Source organism: Vidua macroura, chromosome Z (assembly GCF_024509145.1).
Source record: "Vidua macroura isolate BioBank_ID:100142 chromosome Z, ASM2450914v1, whole genome shotgun sequence".
Classification (NCBI taxonomy): domain Eukaryota; kingdom Metazoa; phylum Chordata; class Aves; order Passeriformes; family Viduidae; genus Vidua; species Vidua macroura.
This window is the reverse complement of record NC_071611.1, coordinates 73,186,410-73,195,388: the sequence shown is the minus strand read 5'-3', so window position 1 is coordinate 73,195,388 and position 8,979 is coordinate 73,186,410.

The window sequence follows — 8,979 nt, the reverse complement described above, 5'->3', positions numbered from 1 at the left end:
TAGTGCAAGGCAGAGCTGCAAGTTTCTGAGCAGCCAGCACTTGCTGTTGCTGGCTGAGGATGCTGAGTGCTGGAATCCCGCAGGACGCGGCCATTTCCTGCAGGCAGGGACAGCTAGAAATTGGCCTTTGGCCTGTCACCTTCAGGCACCCAAGAGCTGGGGGCTGCGGCTCAGCTTCTGCCTGCTTGGCTCAGTGAAGCTCTGTCTCTGGGCTTCTGCAGGGCTGTGGCCAAGGGCACAGGTGCTCATGCTGGAGGTCACGGGGCTTTCTTTAGTTGTTTTCCCTTTGTGCAAAGGTGTGTTTGGCTTGTGGAAGTGTTCTGCAGTTTTCTGCAGCAGTTCTTCACTTGTACAGTCTCTTTTGGCTTTTGATAAGCTGCAAGGAGATATTTGCGTTGTCCATGAAGCTGGGGTAGGCTATTCTTGTGGGGTGTGGCCAAAGAAAGCAAGTGCCTCGTTGGGAAGGCTTCTCGTCAGGCAAAAAGCAGAAGGGGCGAGTTTTTGTGGATGCGTTTTGGGATGAAGCCTGCAGCTTTGGAAATGGCATTAGTGCCTCGCGTGGGGGTGAAGCTGCAAGTCCTTGACTGCTGTCTTGTGTTGCTGAGAAGAGGAAGGACATCTTGGAATTGTGGCTGCTGTATTTGACGTCAAAGGGGCAAGTTTGTGGTGGGGGAGCTGCGTGGGCCCAAAGGACCCAGGGGTGCCGGTCAAGAGCAGCTGAAGGTGGGCCAGCGCGTGGCCAGGGAGCCAAGAAGGGCAAGGGCGTCCTGGCCTGTGTCAGCAAGAGTGGGGCAGCAGGAGCAGGGCAGTGAGCGTCCCCCTGGGCTGGGCAGCGCTGCGGCCACAGCTGGGAGTGCTGTGCCCAGTTGTGGGCCCCTGTGAAGCAGAAAGTCCTTGAGGGGCTGGAGCGTGTGCAGAGGAGGACACGGGAGCTGGGGAAGGCTGTGGAGCGCAAGGCCAAGGAGGAGGTGCTGAGGGAGCTTTAGCCTGGACAACGGGAGGCTCGTCAGGGCCCTTCAGGCACACTTCCATAGATCCATAGAGGACAGCGCTCACCCCAAGGCCTGCTTCCCTGCCAAACATCCCCGCTCTGCATGCAAGGGCTTTAGCCACCTGAGCAGGTGACACTTCCAACTTGTGGTTTCTTGGCTTGCTAGGAGGAGAAGCCCTGCTCATTTTCTCTCTTCCCAGCAAGCAAAGATGCTTCTGCACAAGATTTCCTGCCCTTTTCCTGCACCGAATGGGATTCTGATCCACTTTTAGTTTTCCATGTCTGCCGCAGCAAGAGCAAAGGCCTTGCTGGCTATTTCCTACTTTTCCATTTCACAGCTTTCAAGAGCTAAAAGCTCCCTTGTGCAGAGGCACTGTGCCTTGCAGATAGCAGCCATGGAGGACTATCAAATTCCTAGGCAAACAGAGTTCTCTTGAATTAGCCCATTTTAATCTGGCCGGAGTGACTTAGAATGCCATTGCTAAGAATGCTGATGATTTCTCCTTCAAAGAGGTGGTTGTAGATGCCAGGAGAAAGGAGGTGCTAAACGATAGGTAACGGCCTGTCCCTCATGTTTCTCTCTTGCCACAGATGACAGAAGCAGCAGCAGTCTCTGCCCCGGCTCCCTCTGCTCCTGGAGAAGAAGCCAAAGAGGAGCAAAAGGAGCAAGACGACCACGAGCCTGCAGCTGTGGTCACAGCAGAGCCTGATGCTTCCAAGAGAGTAAGTGCCAGTTGTGGGTGCTGCTGTCTTTAGTGCAAGGCAGAGCTGCAAGTTTCTGAGCAGCCAGCACTTGCTGTTGCTGGCTGAGGATGCTGAGTGCTGGAATCCCGCAGGACGCGGCCATTTCCTGCAGGCAGGGACAGCTAGAAATTGGCCTTTGGCCTGTCACCTTCAGGCACCCAAGAGCTGGGGGCTGTGGCTCAGCTTCTGCCTGCTTGGCTCAGTGAAGCTCTGTCTCTGGGCTTCTGCAGGGCTGTGGCCAAGGGCACAGGTGCTCATGCTGGAGGTCACGGGGCTTTCTTTAGTTGTTTTCCCTTTGTGCAAAGGTGTGTTTGGCTTGTGGAAGTGTTCTGCAGTTTTCTGCAGCAGTTCTTCACTTGTACAGTCTCTTTTGGCTTTTGATAAGCTGCAAGGAGATATTTGCGTTGTCCATGAAGCTGGGGTAGGCTATTCTTGTGGGGTGTGGCCAAAGAAAGCAAGTGCCTCGTTGGGAAGGCTTCTCGTCAGGCAAAAAGCAGAAGGGGCGAGTTTTTGTGGATGCGTTTTGGGATGAAGCCTGCAGCTTTGGAAATGGCATTAGTGCCTCGCGTGGGGGTGAAGCTGCAAGTCCTTGACTGCTGTCTTGTGTTGCTGAGAAGAGGAAGGACATCTTGGAATTGTGGCTGCTGTATTTGACGTCAAAGGGGCAAGTTTGTGGTGGGGGAGCTGCGTGGGCCCAAAGGACCCAGGGGTGCCGGTCAAGAGCAGCTGAAGGTGGGCCAGCGCGTGGCCAGGGAGCCAAGAAGGGCAAGGGCGTCCTGGCCTGTGTCAGCAAGAGTGGGGCAGCAGGAGCAGGGCAGTGAGCGTCCCCCTGGGCTGGGCAGCGCTGCGGCCACAGCTGGGAGTGCTGTGCCCAGTTGTGGGCCCCTGTGAAGCAGAAAGTCCTTGAGGGGCTGGAGCGTGTGCAGAGGAGGACACGGGAGCTGGGGAAGGCTGTGGAGCGCAAGGCCAAGGAGGAGGTGCTGAGGGAGCTTTAGCCTGGACAACGGGAGGCTCGTCAGGGCCCTTCAGGCACACTTCCATAGATCCATAGAGGACAGCGCTCACCCCAAGGCCTGCTTCCCTGCCAAACATCCCCGCTCTGCATGCAAGGGCTTTAGCCACCTGAGCAGGTGACACTTCCAACTTGTGGTTTCTTGGCTTGCTAGGAGGAGAAGCCCTGCTCATTTTCTCTCTTCCCAGCAAGCAAAGATGCTTCTGCACAAGATTTCCTGCCCTTTTCCTGCACCGAATGGGATTCTGATCCACTTTTAGTTTTCCATGTCTGCCGCAGCAAGAGCAAAGGCCTTGCTGGCTATTTCCTACTTTTCCATTTCACAGCTTTCAAGAGCTAAAAGCTCCCTTGTGCAGAGGCACTGTGCCTTGCAGATAGCAGCCATGGAGGACTATCAAATTCCTAGGCAAACAGAGTTCTCTTGAATTAGCCCATTTTAATCTGGCCGGAGTGACTTAGAATGCCATTGCTAAGAATGCTGATGATTTCTCCTTCAAAGAGGTGGTTGTAGATGCCAGGAGAAAGGAGGTGCTAAACGATAGGTAACGGCCTGTCCCTCATGTTTCTCTCTTGCCACAGATGACAGAAGCAGCAGCAGTCTCTGCCCCGGCTCCCTCTGCTCCTGGAGAAGAAGCCAAAGAGGAGCAAAAGGAGCAAGACGACCACGAGCCTGCAGCTGTGGTCACAGCAGAGCCTGATGCTTCCAAGAGAGTAAGTGCCAGTTGTGGGTGCTGCTGTCTTTAGTGCAAGGCAGAGCTGCAAGTTTCTGAGCAGCCAGCACTTGCTGTTGCTGGCTGAGGATGCTGAGTGCTGGAATCCCGCAGGACGCGGCCATTTCCTGCAGGCAGGGACAGCTAGAAATTGGCCTTTGGCCTGTCACCTTCAGGCACCCAAGAGCTGGGGGCTGCGGCTCAGCTTCTGCCTGCTTGGCTCAGTGAAGCTCTGTCTCTGGGCTTCTGCAGGGCTGTGGCCAAGGGCACAGGTGCTCATGCTGGAGGTCACGGGGCTTTCTTTAGTTGTTTTCCCTTTGTGCAAAGGTGTGTTTGGCTTGTGGAAGTGTTCTGCAGTTTTCTGCAGCAGTTCTTCACTTGTACAGTCTCTTTTGGCTTTTGATAAGCTGCAAGGAGATATTTGCGTTGTCCATGAAGCTGGGGTAGGCTATTCTTGTGGGGTGTGGCCAAAGAAAGCAAGTGCCTCGTTGGGAAGGCTTCTCGTCAGGCAAAAAGCAGAAGGGGCGAGTTTTTGTGGATGCGTTTTGGGATGAAGCCTGCAGCTTTGGAAATGGCATTAGTGCCTCGCGTGGGGGTGAAGCTGCAAGTCCTTGACTGCTGTCTTGTGTTGCTGAGAAGAGGAAGGACATCTTGGAATTGTGGCTGCTGTATTTGACGTCAAAGGGGCAAGTTTGTGGTGGGGGAGCTGCGTGGGCCCAAAGGACCCAGGGGTGCCGGTCAAGAGCAGCTGAAGGTGGGCCAGCGCGTGGCCAGGGAGCCAAGAAGGGCAAGGGCGTCCTGGCCTGTGTCAGCAAGAGTGGGGCAGCAGGAGCAGGGCAGTGAGCGTCCCCCTGGGCTGGGCAGCGCTGCGGCCACAGCTGGGAGTGCTGTGCCCAGTTGTGGGCCCCTGTGAAGCAGAAAGTCCTTGAGGGGCTGGAGCGTGTGCAGAGGAGGACACGGGAGCTGGGGAAGGCTGTGGAGCGCAAGGCCAAGGAGGAGGTGCTGAGGGAGCTTTAGCCTGGACAACGGGAGGCTCGTCAGGGCCCTTCAGGCACACTTCCATAGATCCATAGAGGACAGCGCTCACCCCAAGGCCTGCTTCCCTGCCAAACATCCCCGCTCTGCATGCAAGGGCTTTAGCCACCTGAGCAGGTGACACTTCCAACTTGTGGTTTCTTGGCTTGCTAGGAGGAGAAGCCCTGCTCATTTTCTCTCTTCCCAGCAAGCAAAGATGCTTCTGCACAAGATTTCCTGCCCTTTTCCTGCACCGAATGGGATTCTGATCCACTTTTAGTTTTCCATGTCTGCCGCAGCAAGAGCAAAGGCCTTGCTGGCTATTTCCTACTTTTCCATTTCACAGCTTTCAAGAGCTAAAAGCTCCCTTGTGCAGAGGCACTGTGCCTTGCAGATAGCAGCCATGGAGGACTATCAAATTCCTAGGCAAACAGAGTTCTCTTGAATTAGCCCATTTTAATCTGGCCGGAGTGACTTAGAATGCCATTGCTAAGAATGCTGATGATTTCTCCTTCAAAGAGGTGGTTGTAGATGCCAGGAGAAAGGAGGTGCTAAACGATAGGTAACGGCCTGTCCCTCATGTTTCTCTCTTGCCACAGATGACAGAAGCAGCAGCAGTCTCTGCCCCGGCTCCCTCTGCTCCTGGAGAAGAAGCCAAAGAGGAGCAAAAGGAGCAAGACGACCACGAGCCTGCAGCTGTGGTCACAGCAGAGCCTGATGCTTCCAAGAGAGTAAGTGCCAGTTGTGGGTGGTGCTGTCTTTAGTGCAAGGCAGAGCTGCAAGTTTCTGAGCAGCCAGCACTTGCTGTTGCTGGCTGAGGATGCTGAGTGCTGGAATCCCGCAGGACGCGGCCATTTCCTGCAGGCAGGGACAGCTAGAAATTGGCCTTTGGCCTGTCACCTTCAGGCACCCAAGAGCTGGGGGCTGCGGCTCAGCTTCTGCCTGCTTGGCTCAGTGAAGCTCTGTCTCTGGGCTTCTGCAGGGCCGTGGCCAAGGGCACAGGTGCTCATGCTGGAGGTCACGGGGCTTTCTTTAGTTGTTTTCCCTTTGTGCAAAGGTGTGTTTGGCTTGTGGAAGTGTTCTGCAGTTTTCTGCAGCAGTTCTTCACTTGTACAGTCTCTTTTGGCTTTTGATAAGCTGCAAGGAGATATTTGCGTTGTCCATGAAGCTGGGGTAGGCTATTCTTGTGGGGTGTGGCCAAAGAAAGCAAGTGCCTCGTTGGGAAGGCTTCTTGTCAGGCAAAAAGCAGAAGGGGCGAGTTTTTGTGGATGCGTTTTGGGATGAAGCCTGCAGCTTTGGAAATGGCATTAGTGCCTCGCGTGGGGGTGAAGCTGCAAGTCCTTGACTGCTGTCTTGTGTTGCTGAGAAGAGGAAGGACATCTTGGAATTGTGGCTGCTGTATTTGACGTCAAAGGGGCAAGTTTGTGGTGGGGGAGCTGCGTGGGCCCAAAGGACCCAGGGGTGCCGGTCAAGAGCAGCTGAAGGTGGGCCAGCGCGTGGCCAGGGAGCCAAGAAGGCCAAGGGCGTCCTGGCCTGTGTCAGCAAGAGTGGGGCAGCAGGAGCAGGGCAGGGAGCGTCCCCCTGGGCTGGGCAGCGCTGCGGCCACAGCTGGGAGTGCTGTGCCCAGTTGTGGGCCCCTGTGAAGCAGAAAGTCCTTGAGGGGCTGGAGCGTGTGCAGAGGAGGACACGGGAGCTGGGGAAGGCTGTGGAGCGCAAGGCCAAGGAGGAGGTGCTGAGGGAGCTTTAGCCTGGACAACGGGAGGCTCGTCAGGGCCCTTCAGGCACACTTCCATAGATCCATAGAGGACAGCGCTCACCCCAAGGCCTGCTTCCCTGCCAAACATCCCCGCTCTGCATCCATGTGCTTTAGCCACCTGAGCAGGTGACACTTCCAACTTGTGGTTTCTTGGCTTGCTAGGAGGAGAAGCCCTGCTCATTTTCTCTCTTCCCAGCAAGCAAAGATGCTTCTGCACAAGCTTTCCTGCCCTTTTCCTGCACCGAATGGGATTCTGATCCACTTTTAGTTTTCCATGTCTGCCGCAGCAAGAGCAAAGGCCTTGCTGGCTATTTCCTACTTTTCCATTTCACAGCTTTCAAGAGCTAAAAGCTCCCTTGTGCAGAGGCACTGTGCCTTGCAGATAGCAGCCATGGAGGACTATCAAATTCCTAGGCAAACAGAGTTCTCTTGAATTAGCCCATTTTAATCTGGCCGGAGTGACTTAGAATGCCATTGCTAAGAATGCTGATGATTTCTCCTTCAAAGAGGTGGTTGTAGATGCCAGGAGAAAGGAGGTGCTAAACGATAGGTAACGGCCTGTCCCTCATGTTTCTCTCTTGCCACAGATGACAGAAGCAGCAGCAGTCTCTGCCCCGGCTCCCTCTGCTCCTGGAGAAGAAGCCAAAGAGGAGCAAAAGGAGCAAGACGACCACGAGCCTGCAGCTGTGGTCACAGCAGAGCCTGATGCTTCCAAGAGAGTAAGTGCCAGTTGTGGCTGCTGCTGTCTTTAGTGCAAGGCAGAGCTGCAAGTTTCTGAGCAGCCAGCACTTGCTGTTGCTGGCTGAGGATGCTGAGTGCTGGAATCCCGCAGGACGCGGCCGTTTCCTGCAGGCAGGGACAGCTAGAAATTGGCCTTTGGCCTGTCACCTTGAGGCACCCAAGAGCTGGGGGCTGTAGCTCAGCTTCTGCCTGCTTGGCTCAGTGAAGCTCTGTCTCTGGGCTTCTGCAGGGCCGTGGCCAAGGGCACAGGTGCTCATGCTGGAGGTCATGGGGCTTTCTTTAGTTGTTTTCCCTTTGTGCAAAGGTGTGTTTGGCTTGTGGAAGTGTTCTGCAGTTTTCTGCAGCAGTTCTTCACTTGTACAGTCTCTTTTGGCTTTTGATAAGCTGCAAGGAGATATTTGCGTTGTCCATGAAGCTGGGGTAGGCTATTCTTGTGGGGTGAGGCCAAAGGAAGCAAGTGCCTCGTTGGGAAGGCTTCTTGTCAGGCAAAAAGCAGAAGGGGCGAGTTTTTGTGGATGCGTTTTGGGATGAAGCCTGCAGCTTTGGAAATGGCATTAGTGCCTCGCGTGGGGGTGAAGCTGCAAGTCCTTGACTGCTGTCTTGTGTTGCTGAGAAGAGGAAGGACATCTTGGAATTGTGGCTGCTGTATTTGACATCAAAGGGGCAAGTTTGTGGTGGGGGAGCTGCGTGGGCCCAAAGGACCCAGGGGTGCCGGTCAAGAGCAGCTGAAGGTGGGCCAGCGCGTGGCCAGGGAGCCAAGAAGGCCAAGGGCGTCCTGGCCTGTGTCAGCAAGAGTGGGGCAGCAGGAGCAGGGCAGTGAGCGTCCCCCTGGGCTGGGCAGCGCTGCGGCCACAGCTGGGAGTGCTGTGCCCAGTTGTGGGCCCTTGTGAAGCAGAAAGCCTTGAGGGGCTGGAGCGTGTGCAGAGGAGGACACGGGAGCTGGGGAAGGCTGTGGAGCGCAAGGCCAAGGAGGAGGTGCTGAGGGAGCTTTAGCCTGGACAACGGGAGGCTCGTCAGGGCCCTTCAGGCACACTTCCATAGATCCATAGAGGACAGCGCTCACCCCAAGGCCTGCTTCCCTGCCAAACATCCCCGCTCTGCATGCAAGGGCTTTAGCCACCTGAGCAGGTGACACTTCCAACTTGTGGTTTCTTGGCTTGCTAGGAGGAGAAGCCCTGCTCATTTTCTCTCTTCCCAGCAAGCAAAGATGCTTCTGCACAAGATTTCCTGCCCTTTTCCTGCACCGAATGGGATTCTGATCCACTTTTAGTTTTCCATGTCTGCCGCAGCAAGAGCAAAGGCCTTGCTGGCTATTTCCTACTTTTCCATTTCACAGCTTTCAAGAGCTAAAAGCTCCCTTGTGCAGAGGCACTGTGCCTTGCAGATAGCAGCCATGGAGGACTATCAAATTCCTAGGCAAACAGAGTTCTCTTGAATTAGCCCATTTTAATCTGGCCGGAGTGACTTAGAATGCCATTGCTAAGAATGCTGATGATTTCTCCTTCAAAGAGGTGGTTGTAGATGCCAGGAGAAAGGAGGTGCTAAACGATAGGTAACGGCCTGTCCCTCATGTTTCTCTCTTGCCACAGATGACAGAAGCAGCAGCAGTCTCTGCCCCGGCTCCCTCTGCTCCTGGAGAAGAAGCCAAAGAGGAGCAAAAGGAGCAAGACGACCACGAGCCTGCAGCTGTGGTCACAGCAGAGCCTGATGCTTCCAAGAGAGTAAGTGCCAGTTGTGGGTGGTGCTGTCTTTAGTGCAAGGCAGAGCTGCAAGTTTCTGAGCAGCCAGCACTTGCTGTTGCTGGCTGAGGATGCTGAGTGCTGGAATCCCGCAGGACGCGGCCGTTTCCTGCAGGCAGGGACAGCTAGAAATTGGCCTTTGGCCTGTCACCTTGAGGCACCCAAGAGCTGGGGGCTGTAGCTCAGCTTCTGCCTGCTTGGCTCAGTGAAGCTCTGTCTCTGGGCTTCTGCAGGGCCGTGGCCAAGGGCACAGGTGCTCACGCTGGAGGTCA